Genomic DNA, 27,639 nt, shown 5'->3' with positions numbered 1-27,639 from the left:
AGACATCACCACCACCACCACCACCACCCCACCACCACCACCACCACCACTTCCATTCTATTTGTTATTTTATAAAAGAAATAAAAAACTTAACAAAACTGAAGAAAGAAGATGGAAGGAGACGTGGGTAATTGAAGAAAGCTGGCTTTCAAATGCCACCACCAACTTCATCTTCAGCACAATTGCAACACCTGAACTGCTGCTGCTGCAGCAACTGCAACCATTACTGCACAAGAAGGAGAGAGAGAAAAGAAGAGAAAGAGAGAGAGAGAGAGAAAGGGGGAGTAGAAAGAAGAGAAATTCCCATCACCTCCTACCCAACCACCACTGCAACTAACTGCAACCATACCACCAATAACCACACCTTAACATCATTACAGCTGCCACCACTACAACAGCAACAACACTAGCACAAACTAAAACTACTTCTAATTAGGCCTGCACCAATAACAAAAACCATGACCAATAACAACTACGTCCAATAAAAGGGCTTCTGCATGGTTGCTAACCCAGCTAGAAATGGAAGTAAAGACTGACTCAATTCACACTGATGAACAACAACAACATTAGCACAAACTAAAAGTACTTCCAATTAGGCCTGCCCTAATAACAACCATGACCAACAACAACTATGCTCAATGAAAAGGCTTCTGCAGGGTTGTTAACCCAGCTAGAAAAAGAAGCAAAAACTTGCTCCGTTCACACTGATGTTATAAAGGAAAATAAAGGAACAGACACATAAGACAATGTTATGAAAAATACTCTTAAAAAGATGGGTTGACAATAGCTGGAGTGTTTTTCATAATTAACACCTCTAACAACTACATCCACCAACAAACGAGTCTCTACATAATCACTGCTAAAAACAGTAGTCAAATCTTCCTCAAATTACACCCTACTGTCTATGAGGATTGGCTTGGCTTGGATTAAATTGTCCATATACAGTCCACTGCAGGACAAGGGCCTCAGCATGTTTCCTCCACCAGAGAATGGCTTGAGATCCTACTAGTTCTACTGGGTTCAACTGGTGAACACTGGTTCAACATGACTTGGCAGAGATATGCAGTTTCTTCTTTTTTTATACTCTTACCCAGGTGTAGTTAAGTTGATTACATTAACCCCCACTACTCAAGCGGTACTTATTTTATCGACCCCAAAAGGATGAAAGGCAAAGTCAGCTATGGCAGAATTTGAACTCAGATCATAAAGACAGACAAAATACCACTAAGCATTCAGGCTGCTAAAAATTATAGGTGACATTATATAATGTAGTTCTACACACCCCTGGAACACAAGATCTATCTATAGAACAAAGTTATTTGAATAAGTATCTGCATGGCTGAATGCCATAGGTATGCAGCAATCAGGCCCGACTGAGCTATACAACCACAAATAAGCCAAAGATGAAGCATCTACACGGTCACTCAACTTGCAAGGAAATAGCAGCCAAATTTCCTTCATATTGCAATGTGAATGAATGAACAAATATGCCCATCCTCATGGTTGAGGGTCTCTGGCCTCAATCATACTCTAATCATCATCATCATTCTAATGTTCACTTGTCCATGCCTGTATGAGAGAAAGAATTTATTGAGGCAAATTTTCTAAGGCCAGATGCCCTTGCTGCTGCTAACCCACACCACTTTCCAAAGAAGAATTTGTTTTCCTGGAATATCAGAAATGAATAACACCTCTTGTATGATGGTGATGCTCGTTTACAACTATCATGCTATGTCAAAATAAGGACAGATGTACATACAAATATACATACACAACATGCTTTTTTCAGTTTCTGCCTACCAGATCCACTGACAAGGCTTTGGTTGGCCAAAGGCTTTACTAGAAGGTGCCCTGCAGTGGGACTGAACCTGAAAACTTATAGCCATGCCTGACACTACTGTCTTCAAGAACCTATTGAACAATGTACTCCTTGACATGCGAAACAGCATAATAGTCATGACTGGAATGCCTCTAACCTTTTAGCTTTTAAACTGGCCATATGCAGCACCAAATATTCTACCTGTGTTATGTTCAACAAACAAGACCCAGCCTCTCGCACTTACCCTATAATGTCGCTGCAAAAATAAACAATCGCATCAGTGAAATCTCAGAGCTGCTATGAGATAAATGTATGATTAGCTGAAAACAATGTGAATAAATAAGCATTACATTTGACAGAGTAGCCTAAATGCTAAAGGGTTAATCTGTTCAGATCTGTTCAGAGTTGACTAAACATCTACAGTCATGACCACCACACACCCCAACCCAGTCATTATACATCTGAGAGAGAGAGAGAAAGAGGGGGCAGGAGAGAAGGGGAAGAGAAAGCAGAGAGGGAAGTGGTCGGGAGGCATTAAAAAAAATAAAAAGCCAGAATCAATTTTTCACATTTTCATGGTTAGTAGGTAGAAAAATTTGTACTTAAAAGAGTAACATGCAGCCTGGGAAAGTTCTTCAGAACTTGGTTCATAGCCACCACCACAACCACCATTCCGCCACACTACAACCATTACCACTATTACCCATAATGCAACCTCATCCATTACCATCACAATCAATAGCACCTTTGCCTTCACAACAGAGTCAAACATTATACCACCACTACCACCACCACCAGTACCAGCCATACTAACTTCTGACAGTATTGTCACCAACACCACCACTAATACTACTAATAACATTATTATCAGTACCAACAATACAACATCCACCACCACCACCATCACCAACATAAATTCCCCGCCTTTGCAACTGATGCTCCCATCACTTCCCTACAAATAGCACATCCACCATGACTATTAATACTACTACTAGTAGTACCGATACCACTGCTACTAATAAACAACCACTACTAACACCGCCATCAATATAACTTACACTAACACCACCACATCACTCAAGACAGAGGTAGATAGAATATACTAGTACAGCAAGAAATAAAACTACAAAAGATAAAGGGAAACAGCCATCAGCTACTCATTCTATGGCAGATACATAGAAAGTTGTTCAGGAGATATACAACCTGGAGAAGAAGTTTCTTTACAAACATTGCTTCTTCACCATCTAATTGCATTTTTTTTTTTTCTTCTTCTTTTCAGTGGGTGAGAAGCAATGGAAAAGAGAAGAATAATGCAGTGAGGGGGTTGTAAATAATTGATCAATCAGCAGTCGATGGTTCTAGTCACAGTAGCAGCAGAAGCAGCAACGGAAGTTTATTGATCTTCAGTATAGAGATAGTATGACCACTTAGTCGATCAATACCTGTGTACGTAAGCGTGTGCGTGTATGTGTGTGTGATGCACATGCATTTGCGCATGCACACGTTTTGCTAGCATTCACTCTGATATATTTCATTCACATTTATAGTATATCCATCTGTGAGAATGGGTGTGTATAAACACACACACATAACATGGATACCAAGCAGAAAGTGACATAGGAAGGATTGGTAGAGTAGACAGAACCATAACAACTAAAACAGAATAGGCCCAGAAAGATTGAAAGAAAGCGAAGAGCTTGAAACAATATCAGGTAGTTAGAAAAGAAGTTAGTCATCAGGTAATAATATGTAGCATAGGAAGAAGCTCAAAGTTAGAGGTTTGCCAAAGTTCTACAATGAGAGGATAAGAAAGAAAGAAAGAAAGAGAGAGAGAAAGAAAGAGAGAGAGAAAGAGAGAGAGAGAGAAAGAAAGAGAGAGAAAGAGAGAAAGAAAGAAAGAAAAAGAGAGAGAAAGAGAGAGAGAAAAAGAAAGAAAGAGAAAGAGAGAGAGGTATGAGGTTTTCAGGACTACAAAACAGTGTCAATGTGTATCGTGATGGGATGGAGGTGGCAGTTGGGGAGTATGTACAGTATGAGACTGATATGCTTGCCATCATTGACACCAAGAAGAGACAGGAATGGAAATGTTACAAGAGGTTGCTGAATGTAGGGAATGTGTGTGACAGAGAGAGCAGCTACACCATGTAGATCCAAAAGAAGCTATCCAAGTTGGCATCTGTGCAGTAGTAAGTTTAATTGATGATATCAAGACAGAGAAAGCAGACGGACTATAAAGGATGGTCACGAAGATGCTGAAAATGTCCAGGAAAAATTGGACAAACATAATACATCAGACAATAGTACTGGAACGTGATATTTAACGACAGGTGGTGTTGTTGTTGTTGTTTCAAGTCATTTGACTGCAGCCATGCTGGAGCACCACCTTTAGTCAAACAAATCAACCCCAGGACTTATTCTTTGAATGTCTAGTACTTATTCTATCAGCCTCTTTTGCTGAACCAATGTTATGGGGACATAAGCACAACATTGGTTGCCAAACGATGGTGGGGTGACAAATACAGACACATAAATATATATATACACACACATACATACATATACGACAGGCTTCTTTCAGTTTCCATCTACCAAATCCACTCACAAGGCTTTGGTCGGCCCAAGGCTACAGTAGAAGACACTTGCCCAAAGTACCACACAGTGGGGTTGAAACTGGGACCATGTGGTTGGCAAGCAAGCTACTTACCACACAGCCACTCCTGCACCTATTATGTTAGTATCACCAACAACTGTTTATAAAGGTGCACTAGAAACAAGCAACTTACAGAAGCATTAACTCTTTAGCATTTAAACCAGCCATATGCAGCCCAAATATTCTATTTTATGTTCAACCTATCAAGATCTGGACCTTTACACTTACCCTACAATATCATTCTAAAAATATACAATTACATCATCAGGATCTCAAAGGTATAAAATGATGCGTGATTACTGCAAAACAATGTGAATAACTAAGTATTATATTTGGCAGAGTAATCTGTATGATAAAGGGTTAAAGCTGACGAACTCGAGTTATGAAGGTACAGAAAGAATGAAAGCACAACTGATTAAAAAAAGATTTAGCTTCAATGAGATGCAGTTCTGATTTGCACCAATAACTAGTTTCTAGTAGGCCACTTTACCCATTACAAATCAGCTTGTAGATGGCCTTTGATGGGGGTTCAAAAGCTGTGTAATCTGGCATTGTTAAAGAAAACTAAATGTAGAAGAATGCCTTATGAAAGCAGTGCAAACCATAGAAAGAGATACAACCAGAAAGGAGAGGGTTAGCAATGAGTTTAGCAAGGGGTTTAGAATGCAAATAGAGATTTATCAAGGCTCAAATCTCAGCCCTAACTTGTTTATAATAATTCTCCAGAACATAACAGAGGAATTTAGGACCAAGTTGTGAACTTCAGTATACTGAGTTAAAGCTGAATCTGTTGCAGATTTAAGGAAGAAATTCTAAACACAGAAGAAAATTGAGAGGCCCCAAAGTATACACAGCAAAGACTAGGTTTTTATGTGACTTTAGGGAAAGAAAACAGAACTTGACTATATTTGGGAATTTACCATGCTTGATACACAGAAAAGGGAATAGGTAGGAATTCCTGTCAGGTGTACACAATGTAAACTATGGACACATAAGAGGTATAGTGTAATCAAAGGCAGAGAAGAAATGTTTGATATGTAGCAGATGCACAAGAGTAGTTAGCAGTAACAACACCTGTGAAATATATATTCTTTCAAATGTTTGGAAGTTTCTAAAGAGGTAGCCGATAGCTTTGTTTCCTAGTTGACCTAATTAAGCAATGGAGATGGATGCTTGAACACATTGACACTTTTCTAAGAACAAGGTAGAACTATTACCTTTGCTGGCAACAACAGAATTCTCTACTCTTTTATTCTTTTACTTGTTTCAGTCATTTGACTGTGGCCATGCTGGAGCACCGCCTTTAGTCGAACAAATCGACCCCAGGACTTATTCTTTGTAAGCCTAGTACTTTTCTATCAGTCTTTTTTGCTGAACTACTAAGTTATGAGGGCATAAACACATCAATATTGGTTGTCAAGCAATGGTGGGTGGACAAATACAAACACATACATATATGACGGGTTTCTTTCCGTTTCCATCTACCAAATCCACTCACAAGGTTTTGGTCAGCCCGAGGCTATAGTAGAAATCACTTACTCAAGGTGCCATGCAGTGGGACTGAACCTGGAACCATGTGGTTGGGAAGCAAGCTTCTCACCACACAGCCACTCCTGTGCCTAACCAAATGAAAAGCAGAATGTATGATGCTTGTTTGTGTACAAAATGTGGATACAAAGACATAAAAGAGTGGAGTGTACAAAGAGTGGAAAGATATCAGGTGAATAGGTTGCACTGAATGCATAATATTATTGTGTATGGAATGACAGTGCACAAATGAACTGAGAGAAGAAAAATGGGTTATAAGAGAAATCCGGTGTAATATGGACATGTGATGCATATGGAGGATGGCAGTTAGGTAAAGGAAGAGCTGGCAAGCCAAATGCAAAAGAGGAAGACTGATGAAGATATATAGAGGAGTGGTAACCTCATAAAAGAGGTAACAAAGGTCTGCAACAAGAAGCCATATGCTGTGTTGAGGACACTTGGTCAACCCATGCAAGAATGGGAAAATGGAATATTATGATGATAATGATGAGACATTCTCATACACACTGGTACACACACACACACAGGTATACATGCACAGAACTTCTTGAAGTGCATGGAATCATCGTGTGTGTGTGTGTGTGTGTAGTCTTAATTGTATACATGAGTTGATCTACATAATGTAATATGTGAGAGTCCATGTATACATACATACATGCATACATACACGTGTGTGTGCCTGCATGCAAGTGAACACACACATGCAGAACAATGTGTTTATCTTAAAAAATTTCATAATTTTTTCTGGGGAGTTGGAATACGAAACACAAAAGATTTTTTTTTTTTTACAAACCCAATAGACACATACACACCCACACATTCACATATGCACGGAGACTCACAAAAGAATCTCAAAACTATTTTCGATCAGATAAAGAAAATGAAAAAAAAAGAGAGAGCAAAGACAAATTGCAACCATTATAAGTTGAATGCACTATTATTGAAATAACTTGCATTATCTATGCTGCAACTTGCATAATCTAAGCATGCTAGTATGAGCATGCTGAACACATTTTATTTTCATTCGCTTATTTTATGTATTTCACCGGTTCTTTTTTTTTATTTATTTTATCTTATTTTGCTGGTTTCTTTTTGTGTAATTTACAAAGGTTTTTTTTTTTTTACATTATTTTTATTTTATTTTTCTTCTCATGTTTACAACAGTTCACCTTGTTAAACATATTGACTAGAAAAATTCAAAGAAATGAAATATTTTCTCTCAAAAATATAGGGTCTTTAAACTAATTAAAAATAAATTATTTCTTCTCGTTATCATTATTAAAGAGTGGTGGACTGGCAGAAATGGTAAAGGTAGGGTAGTGGGCAAAATACCATGCAGTGTTTAATTACATTTCTTTACATTCTGCAATTGACTTACCTGATACCAGTCAAGCACTGAGTTTAATTTAACGAGTTATACACTCAACCAAAAATGTGTGACACTGTGCCTATGTTACAAACCATTACTGTTATCATTATTATTATTAAAGTTTAAGGTAGCATACTAGCAGAATCGTTAGCACACCAGGCAAAATGCTTAGCAGCATTTGGCCTGTCTTTACAATTTAAGTTCAAATTATGCTGAGGTCGACTTTGCCTTTCATCCTTTCGGGGTTGATAAAATAAGTACCAGTCAAGTACGAGTGTCGATGTAATTAACTTAACCTCTCACCGAAATTGCTAGTCTTGTGTTAAAATTTCAAACTATTATTATTATTAAAGTATATTGGGAAGGCAGTGAGCTGGCAGAATTATTAGAGTGCTGGACAAAATGCTTAGCGGCATTTCATCTGCATTTATGTTCCGAGTTCAAATTCCACCAAGGTCAATTTTGCCTTTTGTCCTTTTGGAGGTCAATGTAATTGACTTATCCCCATTTCATCTCTTGAAATTACTAGCCTTGTGCCAAAATTTGTAATCATTATTAACCCTTTAGCATTTAAACCGGCCATATCTGGCCAAAAGTATTCTGCTTGTTTTATGTTCAAACTGGCCAGATCTGGTCTCTTACACCAACCCTACAATATCATTTTAAAAATTAATAGCTACCTCATCAAAATCTCGTAGCTACAATATAATGCATGATTAGTTCAGAACAATGTGGATAAAAAAGCATTCCTTTTGGTAGAATAATGTGAACACTAAAGGGTTAAAGTGAAGTGGATGGCAGAAGGAGGACACATTGCATTGCGATACTGAGTTATATCTATCTACAGTGTTTCTCAACCTTTTTACCCTTGTGTAACCCTTAAGATAAATTACACATCTTATGGAAACCCTGCACAAAAAAAAATTATATACCATATCTTTCTCATATTTTATCATCGTAGTTCACATGGTAAATATTATATATATATATATATATATATATAATATATATATATATATATATATATATAGGGTGTCCATAAATTACAGACATCACTATATATATCCCCAATGGCTATATTTTTTTGATAATAGGTTAGATAGGATGATGTTTATATTACAATAACCAATAATATGCTGAGCACGTATAGTAATTTTACGATCATGAAATTAACACACTTTCTCGTGCAACTCCTAGAAACCTTTTGCGGAACCCCATTTGAGAAATGTTGCTCTACATAATGAATTCAAATTAAGTCTCAGTCGACTTTGCTTTGCATCGTTCTGGGTCAATTCATTCAACACACTCCTCCATGAAAATGTATAGCTTTGTGCCAATGTTATTTTTCGCCATCACCCTTTCTCTCCTCAATTCCATTAGTTGACTAATACATATTTTTATCGAACAAGGAAGGATGAAAATGAAATGAGCTCAAAAAGTTGGAAATTAGAATATAAAGGCACACAATTAAATACCACAAAGCATTTTGTATAGCATTTTGCTGATTTTAATTAATTTCTAACATAAAGACCATAATAATGGGAACTAATTTAGGCACAGGACCAAAAATATGAAGAGTAAAATCAACTGAATATACTTTAATATATGATCAGTATTATTTGGATTGTCCTAAAAGAGATGAAAGTCTATACCAATCTCCACAAGACTTATAAGACAGATGGATAGAACACAGCTACAATGTATGAGTGTTAGTGCTTTGGCCATATCTACATGTGAAGGGAGGAAAAGAATGTCAATCTTGGCGGAAATCAAACTAAAAAGGATGTAACTGAATCTCAAGAGAAACTTAATCTAGTGATTTACCATTTCTGTCACAACTCCTCCTTATGTAACTATAGTAATGATGACTAACATTAATAAAAGATGACAATTTAGAGGGAAGGAACAACCAATTGAAATGACACTGGTATACTATTACGATTTATTTTACTAGAGCGATGAACTGCAAAATCAACCTAGGCAAGAAGGAACTGGACTTGGAACCAAAAGGGATTCGACTACATGCCACAAAGCAACAAATTCACGAAACGACCAAATTAAAAGCAAAATAAATAAATAGAAATAATAGCAAGTGCTCGAAATGGTGGTGAAACAACCCCTTTACTGCTGAGTGTTCAATAAGGCTGGACAAGGCAGTAATAAGTTAGCAAAAAAATCTAAAATGTAACAACAATCTGGATTGAAAAGCATAAAACAAAAACAAAACAAGGAGACTTTATCATGGCTGTTCAGGATCAGAGTTCACTTACAGGTGATTATATATGCTTAGTACAGAGAAACAGAGCTTTAAGTTAAGAAATTCAACATACAGGTGCAGGTGTGAATGTGTGATGAAAAGCTTGCTTCCCAACCACATGGTTCTCAGTTCAGTCCCACTGCATGGCACTTTGGACAAGTATCTTCTACAATAGCCTTGGGCTGACCAAAGACAGATGAGTGGATTTGGTAGACAATAACTGAAAGGAGCCTGCCATATATATATATATATATATATTATATATATATATATATATATGGCAGGCCTCTTTCAATTATTGTCTACCAAATCTACTCACGTGTCTTTGGTCTCACACACGTAGGTGTTTGTCCCCACCACTTTGACAATGGATGTTGGTGTGTTCAACAAAAAGATCCCAGAATAAGTACCAAGCTTAAAAAAAAAAAACTGGGGCTGATTCAGTCAACTAAAAAGAAAAAAATTCTTGAACACAGTGCACCAGCATGGCCACAATCTAATGGCAGAAACAAGTAAAAGATGAAAGATAAATAATACACATGACTCCTCTAACTGTCTGACTTGAGAGCATTCTTCAGGTAAGTCTATTCCCAGCTAGCAAATTGGGAATTGTAAGTACCTTTACAGCAAATTTCTCATCATGTAACACATCTATAACACATACATACATTACATATAAAACGCACGCACACACATTCTCAGACCATGTTGGGGATAATGTTCCTCTCTGCTTCTAACACTATGCATTCCTCCCTCCTCCCCATCACATTCCCTCTCACACCCAGGTACTGAAAAGATATTTTAAGACCTCCCACACTCACCCATTCACCACTATGGAGGTCACTCTATCTTTAACCTACCTTTCTGCTAAACTAACTTTCTATGTAAGTCATACAAAGTACTTGACATGTTTTAATTCCAAGTTGATTGATTGGAGAAAGAGAGAGAAAGAGAGTGTGTGTGTGTAAAACATTGTAAAGTATTCTACTTGAGTGGAACCTGTACAAGAATCTCAATCAGAAAATTGACAATCCATTCCCCAAAAGGGGCCACCAGATACACCATTTTCAAAATGCTAAAAAAAAAATGTTCTTTTTAATTTCTGGAAAGAAAATCAATGAAAAAAATTCCATAATCACCCCACCCGCCGAATATCAAAAATGCATCTGAGGAAGCTGGCGGAGTTATTTTGCTTTTCTATCAACAACTAACAAACTTAACCCATCATTAAATAACCACAGACATGGTCATGTAGTGAAGACTTCTACTCTGCAATCATATAAGTGCAGGCATGGTTGTGTGGCAAGAGGCCAACCAAAGCCTTGTGAGTGAATTTAGTAGACAGAAATCAAAAGAGGCCTGCTGTGTATATATCTGTGTGTGTCTTCGTGTTTGTCCCACACCATCACCACTTGATAACCAGTGTTGGTGTGTTTGTTTCCCTGTAACCTGGCAGTTCGGCAAAAGAGATGATAGAATAAGTACCAGGTTTTTAAAAATAAAGTACTAGGGTCGATTCATTTGTCTAAAATTCAAGGCAGTGCCCCAGTATGGCCACACTCAAATGACTGAAAAAAGTAAAAGATAAAAATATTGGATGTAATCACACTACAACACCTCTCATAGCTTCAGATTGATTCAAATCTTGTGAGTGAAATCAAGTTGCATCATCCTCATCCAGTGTTTTAAATCCAGGTTTTGTCCCCATCAACAGGGGTGGCCGGATCTACCTCAATGCCATAGCAACCGAGGTAGGCAGGTGCAGCCAACCCAACCTTTGGGCTTGCTGGCTGGCTGGCTGGTGCCCATTCTCCTTTGCTATCAGGAGGCCGGGGGGGGGGGGGGCTGGATTTTCTACAGGGGGCATGCCTATGCTTACCCCCAACCACAGTTTCTAGACATGAGTGGTCCAAGACCAAGGCCTCTACCATGATTTTTAAGAAATGTGGTGGAAAACTAGCTCAGGAAGGCAGGGACGCTTCTCTCTGAGACCCCTTTCAGAGCCCCCCCTACTATTCCTGCAATGGAATGTATTTGCTCTTGGAGGGCAGGTTTAATCGTTGCTCAGTTTAATTCCCTCATTAGGTCTTTACCACTTTTCGATGACACAAAGAGCCACAATTGTGTGTGAAGAAGATTTAATCAATCCAATCTATTCCAGAGAGATGAGAAACAAAATGAAAGACAATGCTGACATTTTCTTGGATATGTTAGTGCTGGAACAAATACCATAAGGTATTTTGTCTTACGACTCTGCGATTCAACCACTTTTTCATGAATAACAATTCTTCCTAACATATAACTTACCCATTTGGGAAATGTCTATGAAAAGCTACATGTTAAAAAAAAAGAAAAAGAAAAAAAATGAACCTCTTATGCAGACAAAATATACACAGGCAAACTGCTAGATTGGAAATACCAAACAAATGTTTTAGAGCTTACATAATGTACTCTATCGAAGGTGTCAAAATATAACAAATTTTACAAAGGAAGTACCAGCCACTTGTTGCATTTATGCATCCGAGAGTACAAACAAGAACATGGCAGCCTCTTCTATTAAAAGGCATCTTGACAGCTGCCAAAATATACAATATGTGATTTCTATTGAGGTTTTTGCTAGAAACATCAGCAACTAGATGTTAAATATGCAGTACTTATTAGGCTACTGCAACCAGAGATTAACAATCACCATGTGCTTCTTGACTATCAACAGCTAATTGCATAATTTAAATAGTGAAGCCTACTCACAGCCTTGCCGTACAGTCTGTGTGTGACATATAACAGTTGGTTTCTTCCCATTTGAAGAGCAGAGTTTTGTTAAATAAGAATACAGAATAAATATATTTTTTCTTTAACATCAGATTAAATGGTGGCTTTTCTTATCTATATGCTGAAATATCAATGCCTTAAGTAAAACACATTATTTTGTCGCAGTTATTATAATTAGAGTATGAGAGAGAGAGAGAGAGAGAGAGAGAGAGAGAGAGGATGAATTATCATCATAAACAGTCAACTCAGAATGAATATGGTAAAGCTAAATACTAACCATAGTCCCATTTTTTAGCACTTCTATTAACTGGTGGCAGTGTCTTAACTATTTTGAAACTATTCAACTTGGAACTAAGCCTAAGTTCAAATCCAACTGGCTAAAAGTAAAATCTACTTTTACTATCTGAAATAACTATACTAGTTTCAGATGTAGATATTCTAAAAAAATTTGAACTCTCTGATATAAGCATCTCTTTTTAAGTCACTGAAACACCATCTTAGAAATGGAACTTATTTTATGGCTTAGTGACAAGGGTATTGAACTCACAAAAATAGGATTGTGGTTTCAATTCCTGGACTAGGTGATGCATTGTGTTCTTCAGCAAAACACTTCATTTCATGTTGCTCCAGTCCACTCAGCTGGTAACAATTAGTAATCACACAACAGACTGTCCAGAAAGGGACATGTACACCAGAGAAAACAGAAAGCCTGCCCTATGCTCCTTACAGAGTATAGTAGACTAACCAAATACTTAATTACTTTCAAAAGCAGTTATGTTTTATTAGAAATATGGTCATAAAAGGGTTATAACAATAAACTGTGACATTTGTGCATTTAATAGCATACAATTTGAATTCAGATGTACAGAACCACTATAAACTGATATCTTTAAACCATTTCCACTTTTTTAAGTTATGCTTTTGTTTTCATATGAATATAAAGAAATTACATGCCTGAGATGAGCTGTTAAAAAGATTATTATTTTTGAGACTACTGACCTCATCTTTAGAGTGTATATTTACAGAATTTGCATTTACACTATGTTTCAATGATTTAATTTCTGCTATTAATCGTCTTATTCATATATCTGTACAATCCCAGACTGGACTTGAACAAAAGACATTTTTTTAACTAAAATAGAAAAAGGAGAAACACACACACACACACACACACACACACAACACACACACACACACACACAGATGGTCATTGGTACTTGTACAGCTGGTTATTGAAAGAAAAGGAAAATTTGCCACAACTGTAAACTCCACAACCCACTGTGATACAAATCAAAAAAAAAAAAAAAAAAATGGGAATGCCCAGAAATTTACCATAAAAACAGCTGGCAGACTATAGAGGAGTTACATTCATTATAATTATGCTCCTATCACATGGCTTGCTGTATAAAACTGTGTGTGTGTGTTTATGCCAGTAAATGTATATATTGAGTGTGTTCAGTACATCACACCCAGATATTTTTCATGACCTAACATAAAAAGGATACCATACACACCCTGTACTGTTCCTGATACAGCACATGTACACACAGAAATACACAGCACATGTCTAAGAAGGAGAGGGGAGGAGAAAGAGGTTACCATTAGAAGTCACAGAAGTCAGCTGTTTTCTTTTCTTTTTTTTAATCACCACTACTTATATATGACTAATCATTCCTTGGTATGGTGAAATGGAAGGTGGAGATTATCTATCTACAATGGTGGTCACCACACACAGTGGTACAAAGAGAGAGACAAGTTGTTCATAAGATAAGAGCAAATACACTGAAATAAAATATACACCTTACTTGAAAAACTCCACAGGCAGATACTATATCTTATTTGTTTCAGACTGTGGCCATGCTGGGGCACAACCTTGAAGGGATCTAGTTAAACTGATTCACAAAATCTGCATTTTTTTTAAAGACAGTAAAAAATCTGAGAATCGGCTATATTAATGTAGTTTTCCACTCTTGTTGCTATGATGGCATGATGTGGAGAAAAAAATTGGAGGAAAAAGTTACAGAGGTTTAAAAATTGAAAAAAAAACTAATTTTTAACCAATAGCAAGACAGAAATTCTCTACGTTTAGTAATGTTGTACCCTATGAAATTTATAGTTTAGGGCCTGTGAAATGACCTGTTCATTGTAGGTTTCTAAATAAACAGAAATACCTAATAAAATCAACATGTATCATCTTACTGTCTCTTTTGTCTCTTCATTGATTTCTATAGTGTTTTGTATACTCTTTACTCTTTTACTTGTTTCAGTCATTTGACTGTGGCCATGCTGGAGCACCGCCTTTAGTCGAGCAAATCGACCCCGGGACTTATTCTTTGTAAGCCCAGTACTTATTCTAACGGTCTCTTTTGCCGAACTGCTAAGTGACGGGGACGTAAACACACCAGCATTGGTTGTCAAACAATGCTAGGGGAACAAACACAGACACACAAACACATACACTTATATATATATACATATATACGACAGGCTTCTTTCAGTTTCCGTCTACCAAATCCACTCACAAGGCATTGGTCAGCCCGAGGCTATAGCAGAAGACACTTGCCCAAGATGCCACGCAGTGGGACTGAACCCGGAACCATGTGGTTGGTTAGAAAGCTACTTACCACACAGCCACTCCTGCGCCTGTATGTTTTCATTGTTTTATATTAATTTGTCATATTAATATATTTGTCTGCATGTGTTTATGTGTATTTCAGTATTATGTATACCTGTCATGTATTTGTGTACATCATTAATATATAAGTGCATGTGGGTGTATGTATTCATATATAAGTTTATATTTATATTTATGCATTCATATATGTGTGTATGTGTGTGTGTGAAAAGGGGGTGTCTGTCTCCAAAACTTCAAAGTTGAGTTATGTTTTCATGCTTGGATTTGTAAACTACAATATGAATAACACTGGTCAATAAAGAAAAAGAATACCAGTATTTTGTATATTTTTGCATGCAGAATTCAAAAATAATGTCAAATTATCAGTATCGCCCACAGTTTCTCTATTCCACGATAATTGGTTGATCATAATCAAAATTCAGAGTTGCTTCGATACACCAAAATTGAAAGCATTCTGAGCAAAATTAAAGGGGGATGATTATTTTATAAATCAGTTTTGGTGATTTCAACCCCAGTATTTTATTTATTTATTTATTTTGCTAAGCCTGGTAATTATTCTATTAGCCTTTTTTGCTGAACTACTAAGTTATGGGAACATAAACACACCAACAACAACAGTTGTCAAGCAGTGGTGGAGGACAGACACAAAGACACACACACACACACACAATGGGCTTCTTCCAGTTTCTATCTCCCAAATCCATTCACAAGGCTTTGGTCAGCCCAAAGTTATAGAAGATACTTGCCCAAGGTGCCACACAATGGGGCTGAACTCGGAACCATGTGGTTGGGAAGCAAGTTCAGAAAGTAGATTAAATTATTCAAACCCAGATAAAATGTAGGAAAAAAAAAATACAGGCATGTTTGCATAAATTATAATCATGTAGTTTTGGGTTCAATCCCACTGTGTGGCACTTTGGGCATTTTCTACAAAAGCCTTGTGAGTGAATTTGGTGGAAGCTCATTGTATATATATTTATGTAGGAGCATGTCTTTGTGTTTATCCTTCACAACTGGTGTTGGTTTGTTTACGTCCTTGTAACTTAGCAATTTGGAATGAGGACTATTTCTTTTATTCTTTTACTGTGTTTTGGTAGAAGGCAAATTACATCAAAATCCCCAATCCCTCCATACTTATTTTTCCCTGATCAAAGAAGGATTGAAAAACAAAGGAGACTTTAGGTAGACCTAAATACAACAGGGTATTTTGTTTGACACTCCATCGACTCTACCACTGCCAGAACAGATACAGAGTCAGGTATAAAAAATACAAAATAATGAAAGAAAAAGAAACTTACATTTAGTTTTTGCTTTTGTGGGATTCGTAAACTTTCATCATTATATACCAATTTGCTAGAAAATACAGAAAAATAAAAGCATATTGTAATAATGGTTTCAAATTTTGCCACAAGGACAGCAATTTTGGGGGAGGGGATGAGTCGATTTCATCGACACCCCCCCTCCCAGTATTCAACTGGTATTTATTTTATAAACCTTGAAAGGAGGAAAGGCAAAGTCGATCTTGACAGAATTTGAACTCAGTATGTAGCGATGGGCAAAATACTCTGAAGTAATTTGTCCAGCTCACCACCTTTCATATTGTAATCTGGTTTGGTTCCTTTTTTTTTTTTAATATCGTATTTATTTTTTATAGTCATTGTTGTAAACTAGAGCTGAATATCTTCAATTTTTGATTTTAAATTTACTTTAGATATTGGATATTTCCCTATGACAAGGTAGCAATATTATATATATATACACACGTACAGTGTACATTTAAACACATAAAAAGTATCCATCATAGGATTCTAGTGTGATCAAAGCTGGAATCACAGTTGCATTTTGGCTGTTCCTTCTAGCATGCCAGGAATCCTATGATGGATACCTCTTATGTGTTTAAATGTACTGTATTTATATGAATAATATATAGTCTGTTGACTAAAAAATTTTTATTACCCTGATTTATATATATATATATATATATATATATATAATACACACACACCCTAATATCATTAATATCAATTGTCAGATTATGAGGAAAGTCAAGTATTTGTCTCTCTCTCTCTCTCTCTCTCTCTCACACACACACACACACACCTTGAGACATGGACAAAATACACCTCTGGAAAAAAAAACAGAGCGAGTTAGACAAGCCCCTCTTTTCTCTCCCCACTCTCTCTCTCTCTCTCTAGCAGAAGCAAAGAAAAATAATATAGATTCTATTTATAGAAAACGCATAAGATTTCCTGTGACCAACCCTACACAGCAACTCTACACCTCAGCTGCTGCTTTTTAAAAAGATTTAATCTATCAGCTATTAATGGTGGTGGCGGCAGAGTTTACCTCAATCTGTAGATCACTTGACCTTTTTTATTTTACACCCCAGCCCCCAACCCTGTAAAGAGAACTGAGGAGTAGAAAAATGTCAGTGAGTTAACAAATACATCTAGTGGGAATTATCCTGTCATACAAGGAAAGGTTGCAAAGGACACTGGCTAGCAGCAGTAATAGTAGTAGAGGAAATTCCAACAGCAGTTACAGGAATCACAGCAGCAGCAGCAAAAATAATTTCTTACATCGGCAAAGGGCCAAAAATTTTGCTGGAGGGAATTAGTCGATTGAATCAACCCCAGAGCTTGACAGGTGATTTTATTTTATTGACTCTCAGAGGGGTGAAAGGCAAAGTTGACCTCGGTGAGATTTGAACTTGAGATGTAAATAACCAGAACAAATACTGCAAGGCAGTCAACCAATATTCCAATGATTCTGCCAATCTCCTACCCTTGATTCTGCCAATCTCCTACCCTTGATTCTTTGATTCTACTAATCTCTCAACCTCAATTCTACCAATCATCATCATCATCCAGTGTTTTAAATCCAGGTTTTGACTCGTTAATGAGGGGTGGGCGGATCTACCTCAATGCCATAGCAACCAAGGTAGGCAGGTGCAGCCCACCCCAACCTTTGGGCTGGCTGGTGATAGTAAATATCAAGTGTTTTTTTTTTGTTTTTTTTTTAGCTGGATTTTTTATGGGGAGCATGCCCTTGCTTACCTCCAACTTCAGTTTCTAGACATGAGTGGTCCCAAGACCAAGGCCTCTACCATGATTTTTAAGAAATGTGGTGGGAAACTAGCTCAGGAAGGCAGGGATGCTACCCCTGAGACGTCTTTTGGAGCCCCCCTACCTAAATAATTTTTCAAATTCAAAAGACAGATATAGTTGGTTAAAACAACCTACTTGGTATGAATTCTATCAACCTCAGACGGGCTTTGAACTCAGAATGGAAAAGGATGGATACAGTTATGGTTGAGTAGTTATGAATCTTGTTTTGCAACTGTGTGGTTCCAGCTTTGATCACACTGCACATTTTGGGCAAGTACCGTTTGTAATGAATTCAAGTTAAGCAACACTTCATAAATGGAATACAGCAGACAGAAATTGTGCAAAAGACTTGTGTGTATATGTTTATATTTCACTATATATATATATAGACAAAGAATGTATGTAAACATCAACAAAAAAGCAGAGCTCATTGAGTAAAGTCCACAGAGTTGAAGATACTGTCTAGCTACTTTTGTGATAAGAAATACTGTAAATCAGTGATTAACCTCATTAGAAAACCCATAAGCAATGTTTTTGTTCACAAACTGTGATATAAAATAAATAAACTATCGAAGTATTGGCCACTCTGACAGATTTGTGATCAAGCTTGTGGCAGTGGAGATCTCCAGCATTCTTGACCTCCAGGCCACATCTCTGCTCACCACTATCAGAGTAGGGATCACCATCTACAACTGAAAGCCCCAGAGGTCAGAGCAGCTGCTTCAGTGCATCTCCCTTGCCATTCCCTGCGGTAACACTTTTTCCATTTTGTTTGCAGACCAACAATCCTTTTTAAATATTACTTGCTACTTACTGTTTTATTTAACCAAACATGAATAAATGAATACAATGGCATTTTGTCTCAATATGACTAACTTTTGAAACATGTTTTGCTCAATGCTCTAACATGCCACCAAGTAGTCAATTAGATAGACCCCTTGATGGTAAAGACAGCCCTTCCTGGATTTTAACTTAAAATGTAGAGGGATATAATTGAATACTGCAATGCATCCTACATCAAATAATTGCACCAATAATTAGTAAGCAACAATGAAGGGAAAGGATACAGACATCAATTAACAAACCAGAAAACTATAGGCTTGAATTTACTGAGAGAGGTGGAATGCTCTGGAGCTCATCCTTATCTTTAAATCTAGCTCTCAACATCCTCATCATCTGTAAAGCGATGGATAAAACCAGGTGCCCAGATTAGAAACTAACAGTTCTTCATCACTGCCAATACTCTCAACCTCTTTCTACACCGATATCTTCTGAAAAGGGACCATCAGTCAATCACTTTTCTGTTTTAAGGCAAACCCCTATATATTACCCATCTTCTGAATAAATGTAAGTCAAAGACATTTACCGTTAGATTTGGGTTCTACAGTAAGTAACCAACTGCAGCTATGCTAAAGCATTTAGTGTACTATCTACACACACACACACTATTACAGGACATGAAGAAGACGGTGGAATCAATGCACAAGATATTTGATTTCTATTTCTCATTTTCTGGTACCAATGACTGGCTCCTCTAATTGTTTAATTGACTAATCTTACATTTTTTACGTTGGATGAAAGCATACAACTAACATGACCAATGTGAATTGTCAGGCAATTTTTTGGTACCTTAACTCTATTTTAAAGTGTAGATTTAAAAGCTACAATTTCACCATTGGAAGGTGGGGTGTCTCCTTCTTTAATATTAGTTATTAAGAAGTTGCAAACAATTAAAGCAGCAGACAAAACTTATAAAATAAAATGAAAAGAGGCTGTTTTTAACAAAAGGCTATAAAATAGAATTTAAGTGAATGTAACATGGAAGATCGCAATATGTTAAAAATTATATTTAAAATATTGAAAAGTGTATCTCTACAAAATTTATTAACAGAAACTTATATATAGTTTAAGAGTTAACTAAAAAAAATTTTTTAATCTACTAATAAATTTGTTCTTAGAAACTGAATTACTTCTACCAAATCCTCCTTTATAACTCTTAAATCTGATTTGGTTGCAAAAAAAATCCTCAAATTAACATCTGTGATATTGGCAATTTCAACATATAAGAGTTTACATTTTAGTCAGAATCAATACATTTTCACTGACTCCTACTTCCAGTAACCCAATAATTGCTTTTGGCACTGAGTCTCTAGTCCTGATAGTGAATATAAGAGCTGATTGAATATCAAATATTACATTTAGTAGTTAAGGAAGTAGGTCCAAGTTCAATCCCCGTGTCAATCAAACTACATATATTCTTGTTCAAGTAGGAGAAGCTAGTGGCATCACTAGTCAGAGGAATAAGTAATAAGAATATCTCTGGTGTTCACCCCCATGGATTTAATAAAGGATATGGTTCAAATTCCAAAAACATTACTGAATATAACTGATACCCAAAGAAGGCTGGAGGGTATAACAGCTGAAACATTATGACTATAACAGCCAAGATGAAAACAGTGTGTGTGTGTGTGTGTGTGTGAGAGTGAGAGTGAGAGAGAGAGAGAGAGAGAGAGAGAAAGAGAGAGAGAGAGAGAGATATTCTTTAACAAGAATGAGATGAGAAGAGCAGATCAAATTATGACTGAGTGATATTCAGACTTTTCTAAAAGACATTAACTGAGGTGAAATGGAGTGGTAATATTCAGGAACTGCATGGTTAAATGGCAAAGTTGGCATTTGCAAGATTTGAACTAAATACCACAGGCATTTTGTCTGGCATACCACAATTTCTATTTCACCAAACTTTATATTAATGATCACTAACATTGGCATAATTTTGTGAGGAGATAGAGAACACAAACTGGAGTGTAACCCAACACCACAAATCATTTGTCCGGTGCTCTACCAAATCTGCCATCCAGCCTTAATTTCTACTTGGGCACAAAGCCATTAGTTTGTGGGAAAGGGATACGATAAACTGAACTGCTTCCAAAGGACTCCTGCTACCTATTTTATCAGCACTCAAAAGTCAACCTACACATGATTTGAACATAGGAACCGAGTAGGATTAAAAAAAACTAAATTCAGTTCAATGCTCTATCAAATGTGCAAACTTCCCACCCAGCAGAGCTTTATGTGCTCAAATGCTGGACTTTTGTGTTGATCGAAGTGAAACAATCCCAGACTGGATAACAGTGTCTGTCTGTCTGTCTATCTGGATTAACTCTTGATACCTACTTGCTTGAGGTCACCCCTGGTTGTATGAAACAAGCTTCCTATTTTAGAGTGATCTAAATTAAAACCTTACATCAAAATTTCATGTTCCAAACTCCAGCTTAATAATGACTATTATTTTAATGAAATGTTGAGGCATATGGCCTAGTGGTTAGAGCAGCGGACTCGCGAACGAGGGATCGTGAGTTCGAATTTCAGACCAGGTGATGTGTGTGTTTATGAGCAAAACACCTATGCTCCACACAGCTCCGGCAGAAGGTAATGGCGAACTTCTGCTGACTCTTTCGCCACAACTTTCTCTCACTCTTTCCTCCTGCATCTTGCAGCTCACCTGCGACGGACCGGCGTCCTGTCCAGGTGGGGAACCTGGAAACTGGCCCTTATCAGCCAGGCATGGTTCAAGAAGGAACAAACAACAGCATTTTAATAAAATGCTGCTTCTTGCTTTTTTTTTTTTTTTCAAAATTATACAAAGGCAGTGTATATCAAGAGAAATATGGCAACAAAAGGGCTAACAAGAAGACAGGGGCAGGTAATGGCTAGAAGCTGACTTGCTTTTTGATGGCACTCAGGATAGAACAATAAGTGAGCAGTTAAAATAATTCAGTAACCCCAAAGTCTATAAGGCCATAGCTTGACGACTGATGAAATTCATTCCTCTAAGCTAAAAATATTAATCTATCATAGACAATATCTCTCAATAGATCTAGTGCCAATCCTCTGAAAGACAGGTGAAGCAAAGCGGCGTAGAATTAAGTAATCTACCCAGCAACACAGCAAAATGCCTGCAGTTGCACATGAACTCATGGCTTACAAACCAATAGTAGCAAATCTTATCCACTTGGCTGTTTCACCATTGATTATACAGCAATAACATAACCAACAGCATTTGTGAAGCTTAAATACATGTGTATCTGTGTATATATGCATGTATGCTTATATTTATATTGGATACATCATACGTTTATGTATTTATACCAGGCGTGCACACACACAAATACACACTTTAAAATTTCAGTATTCCATGTAAAAAGAATCAATACCAATCATCCAATTGAAAACCAGCCAAAATACTCCTGGTATGCTATTCTAAGCATTGCTACAGCACAGCATGATATGGTAGAGTAGAGTACAGTATAGTATATGACATAGCATTCAGATGACAAGAATGATATAGGAACTTCCAGACAACTGCAGCAGCAGCAACAACAACAGTAGCAGTCTGGCACCTGGTGCCAGATGGATATCCTGCAAAAGGAACAAATCAGTCAGCTGATATGAAAATAGTAGAATACAATGTGACCTTGAAAGCATAAATTAACTTAGGCTTGGAGTATGAGAATTTTGAAACCACTCCATAATACTGCAACTGCACTGCAATTCCAGTCACTGCTGAACACTGCTACTGCCAGACAACAGCAGAAAATAAAAGACTGCCATACCTCAATACTACATCAAATGCTGTTCCACAATTAACAAAAACAATTACAGTTTACTTTATTAACATCAATAATTGTTTTAGACATTTATCTATATATATTATCATCATCATCATTTAGCATCCATTTTCCATGCTGGCATGGGTTAGATGGTTTTGATTGGAACTGGTAAGCCAGAGAGCTGTACCAGGCTCCAGTCTGGTATGACTTGGTTTCCATGGCTGGAAGCTCTCCCTAACGCCAACCACTACAAGAGTTTAGCAGGTGCCTTTTACATGTCGCCAACATGGGTGCCTTTTATGTGTCACTAGCACAGGTGCCTTTTATATGTCACCGGCACAGGCACCTCTTACGTGTCATCAGCACTAGCCATGAATACTATTACACTTGGCTTAACATGTCTTAACAATCTGGGAATAGCTCAGGCTAATTATAGAAGGAAGGAAAAAGCTTTGAGAGCCCAGTGTAACTCAAAACTTGCATCTTGTTGATGCATCAGTGTAATGGCCACTAAATTCTGTATCCTCTACAGTAAATTCCTCAGTAAATAACATAATCTTTATACCAGTACATATCCAAGTTTCAGATGATTTTGAATCCTAGCATGTATACAATTTATGTCTCTTTTGATTTGACAGAATTAAATTAAATTGTCGAAACCTCTTCATACATTTTAAAGGAACCTATTTGCATTACTTTGTAATGTAAAAGTTTAACAAATTTAAGATTAACTTTGAATATTATGTTTAAAAAGAAAAAAATTTGCTAATACAAAGAGCATCCACAATGTTTCTTTAATTCAATCAGTTCCTTTTATTTGGTTTTATTTTTATTTTCTATTTTTGCATTTCAATCACATTTTCATCACTGCCTGTCATAAACTGAAACGTACTAAAGCTAAAATATCTAAACATAAATAGTTTACCTACTTGCATGATTTTGTCGGTTAACATAATAAATTAAATGCCATCTATTTAATTGAAAGCATAGTATTTATTTCAAGAGTCCATAGATTGGCAGCAAGCTTCTAGCAAGTCAAGTCTGCAACACTTATTATTCATTCATATCTGTGGTATGTAGCCAAAATCAGAAAGGAAAACCAGCTCTGCCAAGTTGACTTACCTTCAGAATTACATAAAAATAAAGGAAAACCAGCTCTGCCAAGCCGACTTATCTCCAGAATTACATAAAAATAAAGATCTTTTGTGATCACCTAACAATCCATTAAGGATTCAGGAAGATTTTTTTTTTTGTTTTGTTTTATTCATTATTTATCATCATTATCATAACCATCATTTAACATCCAGTCTCCATACTAGCATGGTTTGGACAATATTCATAAATAATGTACTACATGTGAAATAGATAGGCACAGTGTAGAACAGTGAAGATACATATTCATTAACATGAATATGTATTTCTTGTATAATTTCTTGATACACGCTTCAGTAATGTGTCATAGATACTGAGATTGGCAAATATGAAGTCCATTTTATAAAATAAAGGTCTATGTATCCAAATAAAAATATATGAATATTGAAGGAAATAAAGAACAGATTTAGAACATAGTTTCAAAATAAAAGGGAAAAAACCATCAAGCAATACGCTAGAGGTTCTGTTTGTTGAGCAATTACACGTAATAGAGGATAAAGGTTGCCCTGCCCTTTTTCTCAGTACTATCTACTGTAAGCCAGTTTCTCACTGCACCAGACCGTTTGCTGTTATGCAACAATTTCATTTCATGATACAGACTGCTGATATCACTGCCAAAGTTGAGCAATGATTGCCAAGCTCTAGTAATAGTGTATAAATAGGTTAGATATTTACAACAAACAAATATATACCTGCCACAACCCATAGCTCTGATATCCATAGAAATCTTAATATCATGTATGTGTGTTACCAGGAGACATTGTTTAACTAAACCTTTCTCCTCTTTCTGCGGTTTTGTGAGAAGGCCCATTAAGGGTCTCTGTTCAATTTTTATGTCCATGAGTTGGTACCTACAGGAAAAATATTGGGAAGATGGCAATTCCTGGGTACTGCTATTTTGAGGGGAGGAAACATTAAATTACAGAGATTAGTGCAGAGCCTGTGAGACACTATGGATGATAAAAGAAGAATCAATTATGTCAAGTGGTGGTGGTGGCAAGCAACTACTTCAAAAGAGCAGAGATACGGTACTTATAGAATAAGCAGAGAGAGGATATCTATGGGTCAGAGATTGGTGTGTGTGTGTGTGTGCGCGCATGCGTGCATGTGCACGTAGAGCAGTACTTTGTTTAGCTTTGTATAAGTTAGCAACTGATCAAAGCTGAAATATTTTCTGGTTCTCAAGAGTAAGACTAGTCTTTAGGAAACGGGTTTAGCTGTTATGAATGTGAGGTTGCCAGGAAAGACCAGAGACTGTGAGGCCTAGCAACTTTAAAGGCTTTTGTTATGTGTTGCTCAAGAGTAGGTAAGATTACTTCCTTCTTGTGAGTTGTGAGAAGTGATTGTGTCTTTGTGCTGTTGAAAAGAAACTAGATAGGCTTATTTGATTTTTATTTATATATATATATATATATCTGATATTTGCACAGGAATATGTGTCCCCAGATGACATTTATGGCAAAAACAGAACAATAATAAACACAGACAACAATATCTTGCACTTGGCACTTCATCTGCATATGTTATTGTCCTGTTTTTGCCATGAAGGCCATCTGAAAAACATATCTTATTGTAAAGAAACAACATCAACAGCCCAGCCAAATAAATTAACAATAATACTTATATGTGAGTACTCTTTCCCTCATTCATTACCATCTTTCTCTCCCTCCCCCTCCTTCTGTAGAATTTTAATTGGAAAGAAAATGCTACAGAGGATTTATATGTTGTCACTGTTTTGAGTCAAAGGGACAAAAGGAAAGAAACGACAGAATAGAGTAGGATTTTTCTCTCTGCTTTAAGCAACAGAAACACAGCCACAACTTTATAAATATGTATTACAATTTCACCAAAAGTCCATCTCGCTCTAAGTAGGTACTTACATATGCAGTGGATACAGCTGGCCACTGGAACTAACATCATCACTATGTATATTATACATATGGCGAGTATTTCAATCACACTGCAGTGTAGAGGACAAATTCTTCTATAAGCAAAACTTAACAAGGAAAGAATAGTGTTACACTGATCTGTTCTGGATACACGACAAGAAAACGAAAAATGTTCAAGTGGAATTCCTGTAACGCAATGGCTTGTTTTAAAATAAAACACCAATTATAAAACACTGCAAGTGGTAAAATAGAGAACCTTATCTATTTTTACTACTAAGTGTAGTGGTGTAGTGTGTGAGTATATTGTCTAGTTCTGGCTATAGTAGCAGACAGTATTTCAGCTGGTTAACTATATTGATTCTAAAGACAAATTTACAGATTTGTAAATATATTAATTAATGCTTAAGAACTTATTCATAAGGCAAGATTTAATTAGGGGGTGGAGTGGAGTATAAACATTCATATGTGCACTTAGCAATTTTAGAGTAGCTTAGTTTTCAGAAATTAAACTTAACTCTTTTGTTACCATATTCCTGTTGAAATACATTTTGTTTCAATTAATTTTAAAAATACTAAGAAGCTTGCTTCCCAACCATATGGTTCCAGGTTCAGTCCCACTTCATGGCACCTTTGGCAAGTGTCTTCTACTAAAGCCTCAGGACAACCAAAGCCTTGTGAGTGGGTTTGGTAGACGGAAACTGAAAGAAGCCTGTCATATATATATATATATATATAATATATATATATATATGTATGTGTGTGGTGTGTTTACATCCATGTAACTTAGGGGCTCAGCAAATGAGACCGATAGAATAGGTACTAAGCTTACAAAGAAGTCCTGGGGTTGATTTGTTCAACTAAAAGGAGATGCTGCAGCATGGCCACAGTCAAATGACTGAAGCAAGTAAAAGAATAAAGAATACAGTAAAAATAATTTTGTCGTTATTAAGCTGGAATTTTGGAACATAAGTTAACATGAAATTCTACAGAAAGTTTGTATCACAGAACCAGAGGCAGTCTCAGAGAAGTTGGTATGAAAAGGGTTAAGGACTACATGAGAAATCAACAACCACAAGCTATTCTTTCAACCTTACATAAGTTCAAATAGATCATCAACTACAGCTTTTAAGGGGCAGTACTTAGCTCTGGATTCATGACACATGGCTGAGAAATAAAGTTCTCTCTCTCTCTCTGGATAACAGCAGTCAATCTCTATCAATATTCCTAGATCTGGTATCTATTCCTGACAGCAAAGTAAACTAAAGAAACAAAGAGTAAAGTATCCTGTCTAGAAATATAATGAAACACTTGCAGCAGATTTGGTTGTATTAATAACCTCCTCTGAAGGCAGTAGTATAATACCCAGCCCACACTCAGTCTCAAGGATGTCATAATTAACACCATTCCTTCTCCTCCTCTACACACGATATGATAGTAAAAGTACTTGACTAGTACTTATATTATCCAGCTCAGACTTAATGTAAGGCGAAAATTTAGCAGGAGTTCAGCATTAAGACTGAACACACGTGGACATGACTTGATATATATATTCATTCTTAATCCATATTGCATTAGTACTCTAATAATCATTGACAAAGCCACCAACTTTGTATTCATCAACTACATCCTAAAACCCACTTTTTTTTTTTGTGCTTGCATGGAGCAGATGAAGTGAAGTTCATCGGGGAAGATTTTCTGTGGCTAGATGCCTTTCCTGTCACCAACTCTCATCTACTTCCAAGAAAGGAGATATTTCTCTATGGATATTTTTGCAGAATCTGGAAATGAATAGCAATGCTTCTATGACAGTAACACTCAATTACAATTATCA

At 36.6% G+C, this 27,639-nt stretch overlaps 1 protein-coding gene across 1 annotated transcript in view; it reads right to left on the bottom strand.

The window, feature by feature from the left end:
* Window positions 1-27,639, bottom strand: part of LOC115219322 (serine-rich adhesin for platelets) — a 224,147-nt gene that overhangs the window by 75,794 nt on the left and 120,714 nt on the right. The window contains exon 2 of the mRNA XM_036508873.1: window positions 16,346-16,400. The gene's annotated coding sequence lies outside the window, so the exon portion shown is untranslated. The remainder of the gene's footprint in view (window positions 1-16,345; window positions 16,401-27,639) is intronic.

Source organism: Octopus sinensis, linkage group LG14 (genome assembly GCF_006345805.1).
Source record: "Octopus sinensis linkage group LG14, ASM634580v1, whole genome shotgun sequence".
Taxonomy (NCBI): domain Eukaryota; kingdom Metazoa; phylum Mollusca; class Cephalopoda; order Octopoda; family Octopodidae; genus Octopus; species Octopus sinensis.
This window is presented reverse-complemented; position numbering and strand designations above follow the sequence as displayed.